The 13,999-nt window shown below is 34.0% G+C and overlaps 1 long non-coding RNA gene across 1 annotated transcript; it reads left to right on the top strand.

Moving 5' to 3' along the window:
- Window positions 1-60: 60 nt before the first annotated feature.
- LOC141375655 (uncharacterized) lies at window positions 61-5,462 on the top strand. The gene is made up of 3 exons (XR_012384435.1): window positions 61-149; window positions 1,053-1,122; window positions 4,769-5,462. It is a non-coding gene; the product is annotated as an uncharacterized lncRNA (long non-coding RNA).
- The last annotated feature ends 8,537 nt before the right edge of the window (window positions 5,463-13,999 follow it).

Below are 13,999 nucleotides of genomic sequence, written 5' to 3'. Positions count from 1 at the left end.
AAAAAATATATATTTGTTCTTCCGTGGACCAATGAGATCGCGCGGGTTCAGTGACGTCTTGTTGACAAATTTGTGTTTAAGTAAACAAGCCACTTTTTTTTTTTGCAAATTTGATGCAATTCTTCGTAAACTTGTTCGGCTCTTATCTGGTAATATGTCTTCTGAATCTAATATTTTACATACTAATGATTTAAGTATCAATGATGTGAAAATTATAGACAATGAATTTAATAACATTTACAGTAAAAAGTTATGCAGAACTATATTGTTGCCTAAATCAAACCCTTTTAGAATTCCTTATTTGAGCAGATTGAATGGGGAAAAAAGTTTGGAACTTAGGCTACCTAGTGAATACTGTCTCACCAATAAAGTTGACACCTGCTTTTTGAATGCACATAGGCCTATACCCAAATGTTTTGGTTTAATGTTGAATATCTCATATTTAAACTTCAGTTTTCTATCAATTTAATTATTATATAGGCCTATACAAAGTTCCATGTACACAAACAAAAATGGTCCAATGATAAACCTAACATTTATTTGCTTAAAATTGATCTTAAGGTTTATATCGAAACCCTAAATAAGGCATTAAAATGCATTAAAATTAAAAAAGCTATATGAATGTATACAATTTTGAAATAATTTTCTTATGCTAATTTCTTGTAATTTATATAACCCCTGTAATTTAAATTTATTTATTGTTTTTATACTCTATTTGTTCCTTTGATGTGAAAATAATTGTAAGCACTGTATTCCTCGATATTTTGTATGCTATTGTTCTTGTTATGCAATAAAACAAGCCACTTTTTATGTTTTGTTTGCTGGAATACATTATTTTTGGCACTATTCATGCCCGTAGCCAGGGGGGTTTGGGTGATTCGAACGAACCACCCCCACAGCCAAAAGGTCCAGCATTTGTTCTTTTAATTATTTTATTTAATTTAATATTACATATGTATTATATAATTAATATAATGTATTTATATTCATATTCCCGTCATGTCTGTGTTTATGAAGCAGTTTGCTCACTTTGCTTGTTTTATTCTGATCAGATAGGCCTATCAGATCGCTCAAACCACTTCAGAAGGTGATCTAGGATGCATTTCAGATGAAACTGGACAGGTATAATAATTTTAGACAAAACTAATATAAACAAAATTAATTATGACCAGGAGAAAATCTGACCTGCTCCTGAAACACCTGTAGGTGCCCTTTTAAAGCTTTAATACTAAAACATAAAGCAAACATGTTCCAACTTTTCAAGCCTGTAGCCAGGGGGGTTCAGAAGACCCACCCCTCACTGACAAAGGTCCAAAATTTGTCCCATGTATGAACTCATTTGTCCTATTTTAACTGCTATGCCATCATAAATAATGAAAATAATCCATCGAAAAAGGCTTTAAGACCTATTGGAATTCTCTGTCGGCTGTTGCTTCGGTGGGACTATAATCTGATGTAAGAGTCTTCTTTCACTACTTTATTGTTTTTAAACAGAGAAAACATTTTACAGGGAACTTTATTCTTAATCTTGGACCTTATTCTTGAAATAAAAATGAGCAATAAAAAGTTGTGAAGCACCAGAAGCGGACCATAAATTTGAATATATTTTGGCTATTGTTGATTTCCAGGAATTTTCAAATGTACATTTTTTACCAAAGAGACTAGAAAAATTCTGAAGAATTAATTATTATTTTTATTATTATTATGTTTTAATTATTATATTTTTATTGAAATGGCCAAATTGTGACTGAGGACAGTTGAATGTGCTGGCCAGTTTGTTTTCTGTCTAGTAAATGATAGTGGGCTAAAGTTTCTTTTTTTTGCTTCAAAACTTTAACAGATTGCTGTTTTTCCTAATGATATATGACAGTGGTTCTCAAACTGTGGTACGCGTACCATTAGTGGTACGCGGGCTTCCTCCTAGTGGTACGCGGAGGAACCGCTGAATAATGAAAGAAACAATTAACACTTAATCCTTTAATGCGTAATATAACATTGATGTGATCAGCATTGGCTGTTTAGTGAAGCGTACGATCACAACGCTGTGCTTAGAATGTTTATTTTAGTGCATTGTGTCATAAGCTGCTAAAAATCAGTTTCCAAAGTTTAAGAATTGATTCTGAAGCGTGATTTGACTGACATGAAAAGTAGCCAATCACAGTCGACCTTGTCTAGTTGCGTGAAACGTAAGGGCGGGACAAATGCTTTCTGTGTTGCAGAGACAGAAAAAACAACTTAAAAACAAATGTTTTGTTGGAATAATGCTTCTCGGATGTTTTCACTGTATATATGTTCAACAGAGTAATTAAACCGCGGACATATGTCCTGCCTTTTTGATGATCTACATACACGTTTCGCTCTCCGACAGCCAGTCTGACCTGTCACTCCTCCAAACACATTCTGAATGGCGGCGCGGGAATTGCGGTATTGCGCAATTATTCATTTCTGCAAATGCGGCGAGTGCTTTATTTTAACACGAGAGCGCATTCATGTACGCAAATCGCTAAAACAGATATGCGAGCTCTTAAATATGCTTTTTTCAAATGAACTGCAAGACCTCTCATGATCGCCTGTGTGCTCAGATTGAATACAATCGCGATCTCTCCACTATTAAAGCAAACATTATTTATCTTTGCTCCTTGACTAAATTTAGTCAAAAGTATTAAAAGTTATCAAATATTTATAATTAGATTGATGCATGATCGATGACAATGCTAATGGTCTTCTTATTTGGCTGTGTTGTGAAGTGAAACTTACTTTTAGCAAAGGTGAAATTTTTTTTATTTCTTTACGACAAAAGAATTATGCTGGAAATGTTTCTGGATGAGGTATTTGTGTGATTTACACATTTAGCTGTATTCTGATCTGTCCTAAAGCATTACAGGTCAAAGCAATTCTTTGTTTCTTATTGTTTATTTATCAAAATTAACAATAAGGCTCTGAGGCTTAAAGCACTGTTTTGATAAATGTATTGTTGTCATATTTCAAATACCTCAAGTAAAATGAAGCCATTTGTTTTATTTTTTTACTGACAGTGTACTTGTATTTTTTTAAAGTTCTATTTTAGATTAAGATCAAGTGTAAAATAAAATCTACATGTGATGTACAGCTATTTAAGAAACAAATTTGTCATATTGTAAAGAAAAATAGTGTAAAATATGTAAATAAAAGGCCAAATTAAATCTTTTTACCATATACTTTAATTTAACCTTTCAAAGCTTGAAAATATCGTTTATAAAAATGGGCAAAAAGTGTCTCTATGGCCTTAAAGATTATGTGGTAGTTTTACCAGTGCTATTGAAAAAGATTAATTGTCATGAAAGGAAAAATCGACCATACTTCCTTTGTTAGTACAAATTCCTATACATGTAGCTTTGGATTTAAGCAATTAAACCATTCAATCAGGTTTAAACTTAAAAAAAGTGATTTCATAATGAAAATCTGATTTTTTTTTTTCAAAAGTAACCAACTAGTACTTTTTAAAAGAGTACTTTGTACTTTTACCTAATATTAGTATTATTTACTAACATTTTTGTTATTTTAGCAGTGTAATAGTACTTGAGAAAGATTTCACAAGCATTTAATGCAGGTTTATTATACTATTAATATATGATTCATAAATATTATTATTAAGTGTTTTTATTTGTATCTATTCATATGCAATGTTTTATGGGTTGCTGAGAATACATTTCAGGTCTTCAGTACATAGCATGTCAGTCTTGAAAAAAAAAATAGGTGCTGGAAAAAGTGCTTAAAATTCCTTGATTTTCATAAGGCTGTGCCTGTATGAACCCTGTCATATGTACATTGACCATATATTTCAAGATTTGTCTGAAAGTGTAGGAATATGACATATAGCCTATATTCATAAGGTCCAAGCAACATGTCCAGCTTTTGATGAATAGGCTACTATGAATACTTTAGATTTAAGTACAGCAGTTTTCCTTTTACTTTTTATCTTTTTACTTTTTTTCATTTTTAATGAACTTTTAAAAGCATATTTTAACTAAAACTTTTTTTTTTTTATCTGCAAGCACAGTTAATGTTCAGACTATTTCAAATGTTTAAAGTGATTGACAATAATACATATTCTTAATAATAGGAATTAATTTGCATCATTTTTAAACTGTGCACACCTGTAGCTGCTTAATTAGGCCTACGACGCTATTTTTTAATACTGGTTAAAAAATAGCATCGTAAGGTGGTACTTGGAGAGACAATTTTTTTCTAAGGTGGTACTTGGTGGAAAAAAGTTTGAGAACCACTGACTTAGAAGAATAATGTAAACTTTAAAGAGTTTCGAGCAACACAGTCCATCACATGAAGTTTATTAATATCAAAGATAACAAAATATATTTTTCTTTGTGGCATGTTCTCTAATTTATATACTCTGGTAATGTTAATATGTACAATATAAAACTTGATTCTTAACTTACTGATCTATACTACATTCTGTTTGCAGATCATTGGCATTGATATATAGTCATCACTATGATTCCTTAGGAGCATATTCTCTGTTTTATTTTATTTGACCTCAGTTCTTTCTCTCTTTTTGTTTTAATAGATTTGTGCATTTAATAATTTTTATTTTTATTTACACTTCATGTTCTCTTTTTTTTGTTTACTTTATAACCCATGCATGAAACTTATGCAGAGGGGAATGTGAGGAGGGGGCATGCCTAGTACAAACATATTTAATTCTTTGAGTTTAACTTTAATATACTGTATGTTAAGCGACATGTTGATGATTGTTGGTTATTTTGTACAGATGCCGCCTGAGATCTTGCAGTGGATCCTACTGAGAGTTGTCACACAGGATGGTGATGGGACATTTCTGCAACTCTCACTGACATCCAGGACCTTCTGAGCCATTGTCATTCATTCATTAATTTTCTTGTCGGTTTTGTCCCTTTATTAATCCAGAGTCACAACAGCGGAATGGACTGCCAACTTATCCAGCAGGTTTTTACGCAGCGGATGCCCTTCCAGCCGCAACCCATCTCTGGGAAATATCCACACACACATTCACACACACACTCATACACTACAGACAATTTAGCCTACCCAATTCACCTGTGCCGCATGTCTTTGGACTGTGGGGGAAACCGGAGCACCTGGAGAAAACCCACGCGAAGGCAGGGAGAACATGCAAACTCCACACAGAAACGCCAACTGAGCCGAGGTTCGAATCAGCGACCCAGCAACGTTCTTGCTGTGAGGTGACAGCACTACCTACTGCGCCACTGCCTCGCCGAGCCATTGTCAGTAATCCAAAATTCAAGAAGCAGGGTGTGTGTGTGTGTGTGTGTGTGTGTGTGTGTGTGTGTGTGTGTACACATGATAAAGAGTACAGAATATGCCAAGCACTTTTTACTGCAGATTGTTACTTTAATGCTGTGGTGGAATTTCCCTGTAAAAAATATATAATTGTTTTTATGTTTATTAAAGATAATAATCACAAACTGCTGTATCTTAAATTATTATTAATATTTTCTATAAATTGTCAGTCTTCCTTTTGTACGTGTGCATGTGCATACACAGATGTTCTGTAGGTGAGACATCTGACATCTACAAAACACAGATCTGCCAGATTTTTACTTGAACCGAGAAAGAGGGACTTTCAACTGACTGTATTGCTTTGTGTTGGTGTTTTTACTGAAGATGAAGTTGGTATTTATTTATCAGGATTTGTCAAATAAAAAAATCAGAAGTTTACACGAGTGCTGCACTTATTAATGTCAAATTTATTTTCATTAATTTGTGTCCTGATAGATAAGTAATAAATAAAACTGGCCGTTTGTGCCACACTATTAATATAATATTAAGTGTATTTAATATTCTAATTTAATGAAATAGAATAACAATGTTGTACGTGACTCTTAATAACCAAACAAAATCATTATAAAAAATATTTTTAAAGATCTACAGTGCAGAAATGGATCCAGAAGGATTGTTAGAAAGTGGTATTAAAGTATTTACCCTGTATTTACAAATAATACAAAAATAAAACCAAGAAGACTGCATTTTAATTCAGTAGTATTAGATTATAAAATTATTAGTAACTTATTAATTAAATTGTAGAACAGATATTAAAACCACCCAGTAGGTGGCAGCAGAGCACTGTCTTCATTCAAATGGAGAAACTAAACAAAACTTTAATGGATTAGTAAATAATAAATAATGAAATTGATTGCATCCATAGATGACACACCATGTAATATGAAAAAAATTAATAAAAAATTTTACTCATGCTGGAACATTTACATATAACAGATAATATACGTTTATATTCATAGCAGCGTCAAAGTAAAAATAAATCCATTATATGATGAAATAATCTGATTTAATAAGTAAAAAGGTTACAAACATATACTTCCCTTAATAAATAATAGCTTATCCCTGCTCTTAATAAAACTCAAAGCAGTGCAGTATTGAAAGAGAAACAATTGGACACATGCCCAATATTTTTAATAGTATAAGTTTACTATATTTAATTGTAAATTTTCCAGAGAACTCTCCCATTCAAAGGGAAAAATTAAACTGAACTAAAAGCACTGCATTTTTATTTATTTATTTTTTCAGACTCCACCTTTATTTGCTGTAAATATGCAATATGCATTTGCATTTTGAAGCAAAATAATAAACCATTAAAATATCAGAACTAAAATCACTGCGTTTCTGAAGTGACACCATTGTGAAGAGTCTTTTGAGTCTTTTGTAATATTTTTTAGCAGGAAAAATACCATTATGAAATTCACATAACTGTTAACATAATTAACATATAAAACACTCATCAAGAATGCCCACTTTTGTGCATTTTTGTGTTTATTAACAATAAAAACAATATTTAAGAAATTGTACATGCATTTCCTGTTTACTGACACCACGTAGTGGGCATTCACTCTATTGCGTTTCCACTAACCAATGAAATTACAGGTGGGCGTGGCTGAACATGCAGCCCCGCCCCACATTCATCCCCGCCCAGATCTGCGGGCTGCAGACAGGGGCTTCTCCTTGAAACTGGCGGAATCCGGGTCTGTTGCTCTTGGTTATTCTAAGCTCTTTGCTAAAGGTTTAATCATAACAGTTACCATGGTTTCTATTTCAAACTATAGTAAACTAAAGTTTGAAACTATAGTTTAAAATAGAAGATGAGTGGGCCTCGCTACTCCCACCCACCATAACCCTCGCAGCGAGGTCCCACTACCGGCCGCCCGTGTTTCCCCGGAATCCTCGGGGGTTATGTTCTCCCTGCCTAGGGCTCAAAGGCCGCCTCGCTGACAGAGCACACGAGCTTTATAGGAATGCATATGCAAATTTTTACAAGGCACGTCACTGTTGTCTCGCTGTCATGGCGAGCGCTGAGGAGGGCTCACCTGATTGGACCACAGAGACTCAGGAATCTGCGTCAGGGCGAGTTGCCGTCTGCTGCAGTGGACAAAAATATATTAAATATATTTAATATATATTTTTACATTTTTGGTGCTGTGTAATATTCTGAGATACTTTATACGGTTCCTTTTACAGCATCCATGGTGTAAATTAAGCGTTTCCGGCGAATTGAATGCCAATGCAAAATCCGGTGCGTTTAAGGTCTGTTTTCTTTCAAAATCAGCGATCTCCACAAGCTGAGTGATATCCGATTTAAAGTGGGTCTCAGATTGTACAAGAAGCACTGCATTAAATTACATTTCCCCCGCCATATCCTTATAATATGAGCAATATATTTTACCCCAGTATATTCAATGGAGCTTCTGCGTTAGCCTGCCGATTCTGACGGGCGCGTGCGAGTAAACAGCTTTTTGTCTCGTTTTACGCTTGAGCAACTAAATAAATGCAAAAGTTTATTTAACTGAATGTATGTTAATGACATTACAACATCGATGCTGTATAAGGAACCGTATAAAATGGAAAAAAAAAGTTCACAATAACAGGTCACCGGAAGTGTATCAGCATGGAAACAGCACTAGCTCGGCATATACCCTATTTAAATAGGAACTTATATACATCTAATATATCTAGAAAACTACAGGAGTATTACATACTAAGCAACAGAATCCTGTGGTGCCACAGAAATGTTTAAGTGATACCACACACTACCACAAGAATACCGCAGGAGTATTACATACTGTACAACACAGAATCCTGTGGTAAAACATCCCAAAAAAAACAACAAAGTACTACACAATCATCACATGGTTTTTGTTTTGTACATTTGATGGTTTACCACATGAAATACCACATGCTACCACAAAAATATTACAGGAATATAACAGTAATACCACACGCTCTACCACAAGAATATCCCAGGAATATTACATATTGTATAACAGAATCCTGTGGTAAATACTACCACAATATGAAAGTGATACACTACCACAAGAATACTACAGGAGTATCACATACTGTACAGCACAGAATCATGTGGTAAAACGTCCCAAAAAACAACAAAGTACTACACAGTTACCACATAACATTTGATGGTTTACCACATAGAATACCGCAGGTAATGTTTGTAATGGAGGGTGTCGGTCATCTTGTTGTTTCAATTGCAAATTTATTCCAGTACACAAACATTTGCACACTGAAAAGTTTTTACAATAAATATGAATACATGTGATGTTACTTTGTAAGAATAGGTATTTCTTAATTAAACGACTTAAATGCAGAACATACTGATTTTACCTTGCACTGAGAAAAAAAAAAATGTTTTAGAAAAAAACAGAACAAAAAAGCTAATTCTTGTGATATTGTACTGCAGAAATTGCTGTAGCAATCCTGTGATATTTAGCTGTGTTGGTATTACCACACAAAAACAACAGAGAAACCACATACTTCATCCAATGGTAAATTCCTGTGAAATTTCACTGCAGAAAGTGCTGTAGTAATCCTGTCATATTTAGCTTTGCTCATTTTTTTGTGTGGTAAATTTATGTTGTACTGCTGAAATACCACAGGATTACCACAGGACATTTTTGTAAATCCGGTCGCACACCAGAAGCGAACTTAAGTCCAACTTTTGTGCTACAGAAAAGCCCAACAGTTTGTAACGACATAAGGGCATGTGCTAGCTATAGACAATATTTTAAATGTCATCCTCTAGTATTAATTATCATAAAAATTCACATTTTCAAAAGAACTCCTCGTATTATAGTAAAACAGATAGTGAAGGGTTAACTAGTGAGTCTTTTCGTCATTTTATTTGATTTCTTTTTTATTACTACAGGTTTGGAACAACATGAGGATCAGATTATTTATTATTATTATTATTAATTTATTTTTTTTGCTTTGGATGAAGTTTTTATATTTTTATTGTTTTTATTCAATGATATGTGCATGATTGTGATAAATGTAGGCAGTTCCTTTGAAAATATGCTATGTACCAGGGATGTCAAACTCCTGGAGGGCCGCAGCCCAGCAGAATTTAGTTCCAGCCCTGCTTCAACACACTACCTTTAGATTTAGTTTGATCAGGTGTGTTTAATTAGTATAACTGCAGTGTTACCCTGTAGATTGTGCAGTAAATAACTGTAAAATAGCCAGTGTTTTGCTGTAATAAAAGGAAACAGTATTTTACTGTAAAAGGAGTAGACTTTGTATGAAATTGTGTAGTGCAAAGAATAAATTACAGTAATTTATTTTATGTACTCATTACAACTTTGACAATAAATAGCAAATTACTGTTCAACCATTACCGTCCCATCCACTCTGATGCTTTATGTTGCTAATTATAGAGACGTGCATTTTGAAGGCTGAAAACAATGATTTGGGCATCACCACACACTCCCACAGGCTGTCTGTCTTAAAAAGTTTTCAGAAAATGCTGGCCCTTTAAGGGAGTCAGGTGTTTGATTTGTTTACTGCTGAGTGTGCTTCATTCTCTGTCCATCAATTCAGATGTAGAGTCTGATATGTTTTAGGCTTTAAATAAGAATCTACAATGAGTAAGTAAAATGTGTTCAAATGTTTTTGAGGGTTTCTAAAATAAGGCTGTGTTTTAAGTTATATTGTTGTTATCTTGAACTGTGTACTTGAAAGCTACATTGTTAGCTAGTTAGCCCTTCTTACATTTATTGTATATTGCATACTGCCATAATGTACAGATGTTAACAGTTTTATGTATCTTTCTGGCAACTAAGCCAAAATTAAATTCCATCGCCTCAGTAAGGTAACATGTGCACAGAAATCATTACAGGGAATCACAAAAACATATGATACACTTAACCATCCACACACAAAAGCTCCACTGTCAGCTCCCAGGTTGTGAGTTTGTTGCTAAGTATTTTTCAGAGCTGTGTTTCCACCTATGAATTTATATTAGAAACAATAGAAAAGTTTGTTGTCATGAGATTTTTTAAGTAAATAATAATTATAACAATAAAATATTGGATTCTTTGGTTTTTCGGTGTTGCCGACTTTATTTTTTGTTTATATAATTATTTGTAACTTTTTATTGAGAATTGAGTTTTTAATTATTTTAAACTTTGACATTTAAAATAATTAGTTTTTTTTTTTTTTTTTTTTTTTTTGCATGGTCAGCATTGAGGAGAGAGTAACACATTTCACCGCAGCACTTTGTGTGTGTGTGTGTATAATACCTATACCTGCTGCAGTCAACCTAAAACCTACAGTAGGTTGACATAAAACCAAAACAACACCCATACTTGTCTTAGGACATTTTATTTGGCAAATTTTAAAATAACAGTAAGTATATGTGACATGTTAAATATATAGTATAATTTGCTGGTTTTAAACATACAGAATAATAATAAATATAGTTATGAAACAACCATAACATCAAATGTTGACTAATGAAAGTACATTTATAACAACTATTTATTTGTTAGACTTCTGTATTGTCAAACCATGTTGCATACAAATGCATTCAACAGACTTATATGACAGTGCATTGCTGTAGAGGACAAATAAAACACGAGACAGGTGTTTAGAAAGAGTATAGTTTATTTAGTTTGACATGCAAACTTATCTAAACAAGACACACTTTCAGAAAACAGCCCGGAAACATTATAATGCGCGCGCTCGTGAATATAACCCGCGGTTGTCTTCAACTGTTGTCTTCAATAGTCCTTCTTTGCTCAACAACTGAGCTGAAAAACAAAGCAAAACATTACAACAGTCAGACATGGAGCAAAGAGCATAGAATTACCAAGAGGCGACACTCTACAATTTGGGAAACAATAACGCGCTTTTTGAATAATATAAATAAATAAAAAGCAGCTGCTTTCCATCGCGACAGCAATGAAGAGCGATCGCTATCACTTGAAACTGGCGGAATCCGGGTCTGTTGCTCTTGGTCATTCTAAGCTCTTTGCTAAAGGTTTAATCATAACAGTTACCATGGTTTCTATTTCAAACTATAGTAAACTAAAGTTTGAAACTATAGTTTAAAATAGAAGATGAGTGGGCCTCGCTACTCCCACCCACCATAACCCTCGCAGCGAGGTCCCACTACCGGCCGCCCGTGTTTCCCCGAGGGTCCTCGGAGGTTGTGTTCTCCCTGCCTAGGGCTCAAAGGCCGCCTCGCTGACAGAGCACACGAGCTTTATAGGAATGCATATGCAAATTTTTACAAGGCACGTCACTGTTGTCTCGCTGTCATGGCGAGCGCTGAGGAGGGCTCACCTGATTGGACCACAGAGACTCAGGAATCTGCGTCAGGGCGAGTTGCCGTCTGCTGTGGACAAAAATATATTAAATATATTTAATATATATTTTTACATTTTTGGTGCTGTGTAATATTCTGAGATACTTTATACGGTTCCTTTTACAGCATCCATGGTGTAAATTAAGCGTTTCCGGCGAATTGAATGCCAATGCAAAATCCGATGCGTTTAAGGTCTGTTTTCTTTCAAAATCAGCGATCTCCACAAGCTGAGTGATATCCGATTTAAAGTGGGTCTCAGATTGTACAAGAAGCACTGCATTAAATTACATTTCCCCCGCCATATCCTTATAATATGAGCAATATATTTTACCCCAGTATATTCAATGGAGCTTCTGCGTTAGCCTGCCGATTCTGACGGGCGCGTGCGAGTAAACAGCTTTTTGTCTCGTTTTACGCTTGAGCAACTAAATAAATGCAAAAGTTTATTTAACTGAATGTATGTTAATGACATTACAACATCGATGCTGTATAAGGAACCGTATAAAATGGAAAAAAAAAGTTCACAATAACAGGTCACCGGAAGTGTATCAGCATGGAAACAGCACTAGCTCGGCATATACCCTATTTAAATAGGAACTTATATACATCTAATATATCTAGAAAACTACAGGAGTATTACATACTAAGCAACAGAATCCTGTGGTGCCACAGAAATGTTTAAGTGATACCACACACTACCACAAGAATACCGCAGGAGTATTACATACTGTACAACACAGAATCCTGTGGTAAAACATCCCAAAAAAAACAACAAAGTACTACACAATCATCACATGGTTTTTGTTTTGTACATTTGATGGTTTACCACATGAAATACCACATGCTACCACAAAAATATTACAGGAATATAACAGTAATACCACACGCTCTACCACAAGAATATCCCAGGAATATTACATATTGTATAACAGAATCCTGTGGTAAATACTACCACAATATGAAAGTGATACACTACCACAAGAATACTACAGGAGTATCACATACTGTACAGCACAGAATCATGTGGTAAAACGTCCCAAAAAACAACAAAGTACTACACAGTTACCACATAACATTTGATGGTTTACCACATAGAATACCGCAGGTAATGTTTGTAATGGAGGGTGTCGGTCATCTTGTTGTTTCAATTGCAAATTTATTCCAGTACACAAACATTTGCACACTGAAAAGTTTTTACAATAAATATGAATACATGTGATGTTACTTTGTAAGAATAGGTATTTCTTAATTAAACGACTTAAATGCAGAACATACTGATTTTACCTTGCACTGAGAAAAAAAAAAATGTTTTAGAAAAAAACAGAACAAAAAAGCTAATTCTTGTGATATTGTACTGCAGAAATTGCTGTAGCAATCCTGTGATATTTAGCTGTGTTGGTATTACCACACAAAAACAACAGAGAAACCACATACTTCATCCAATGGTAAATTCCTGTGAAATTTCACTGCAGAAAGTGCTGTAGTAATCCTGTCATATTTAGCTTTGCTCATTTTTTTGTGTGGTAAATTTATGTTGTACTGCTGAAATACCACAGGATTACCACAGGACATTTTTGTAAATCCGGTCGCACACCAGAAGCGAACTTAAGTCCAACTTTTGTGCTACAGAAAAGCCCAACAGTTTGTAACGACATAAGGGCATGTGCTAGCTATAGACAATATTTTAAATGTCATCCTCTAGTATTAATTATCATAAAAATTCACATTTTCAAAAGAACTCCTCGTATTATAGTAAAACAGATAGTGAAGGGTTAACTAGTGAGTCTTTTCGTCATTTTATTTGATTTCTTTTTTATTACTACAGGTTTGGAACAACATGAGGATCAGATTATTTATTATTATTATTATTAATTTATTTTTTTTGCTTTGGATGAAGTTTTTATATTTTTATTGTTTTTATTCAATGATATGTGCATGATTGTGATAAATGTAGGCAGTTCCTTTGAAAATATGCTATGTACCAGGGATGTCAAACTCCTGGAGGGCCGCAGCCCAGCAGAATTTAGTTCCAGCCCTGCTTCAACACACTACCTTTAGATTTAGTTTGATCAGGTGTGTTTAATTAGTATAACTGCAGTGTTACCCTGTAGATTGTGCAGTAAATAACTGTAAAATAGCCAGTGTTTTGCTGTAATAAAAGGAAACAGTATTTTACTGTAAAAGGAGTAGACTTTGTATGAAATTGTGTAGTGCAAAGAATAAATTACAGTAATTTATTTTATGTACTCATTACAACTTTGACAATAAATAGCAAATTACTGTTCAACCATTACCGTCCCATCCACTCTGATGCTTTATGTTGCTAATTATAGA

Source organism: Danio rerio, chromosome 8 (assembly GCF_049306965.1).
Source record: "Danio rerio strain Tuebingen ecotype United States chromosome 8, GRCz12tu, whole genome shotgun sequence".
Classification (NCBI taxonomy): Eukaryota; Metazoa; Chordata; class Actinopteri; order Cypriniformes; family Danionidae; genus Danio; species Danio rerio.
This window is presented reverse-complemented; position numbering and strand designations above follow the sequence as displayed.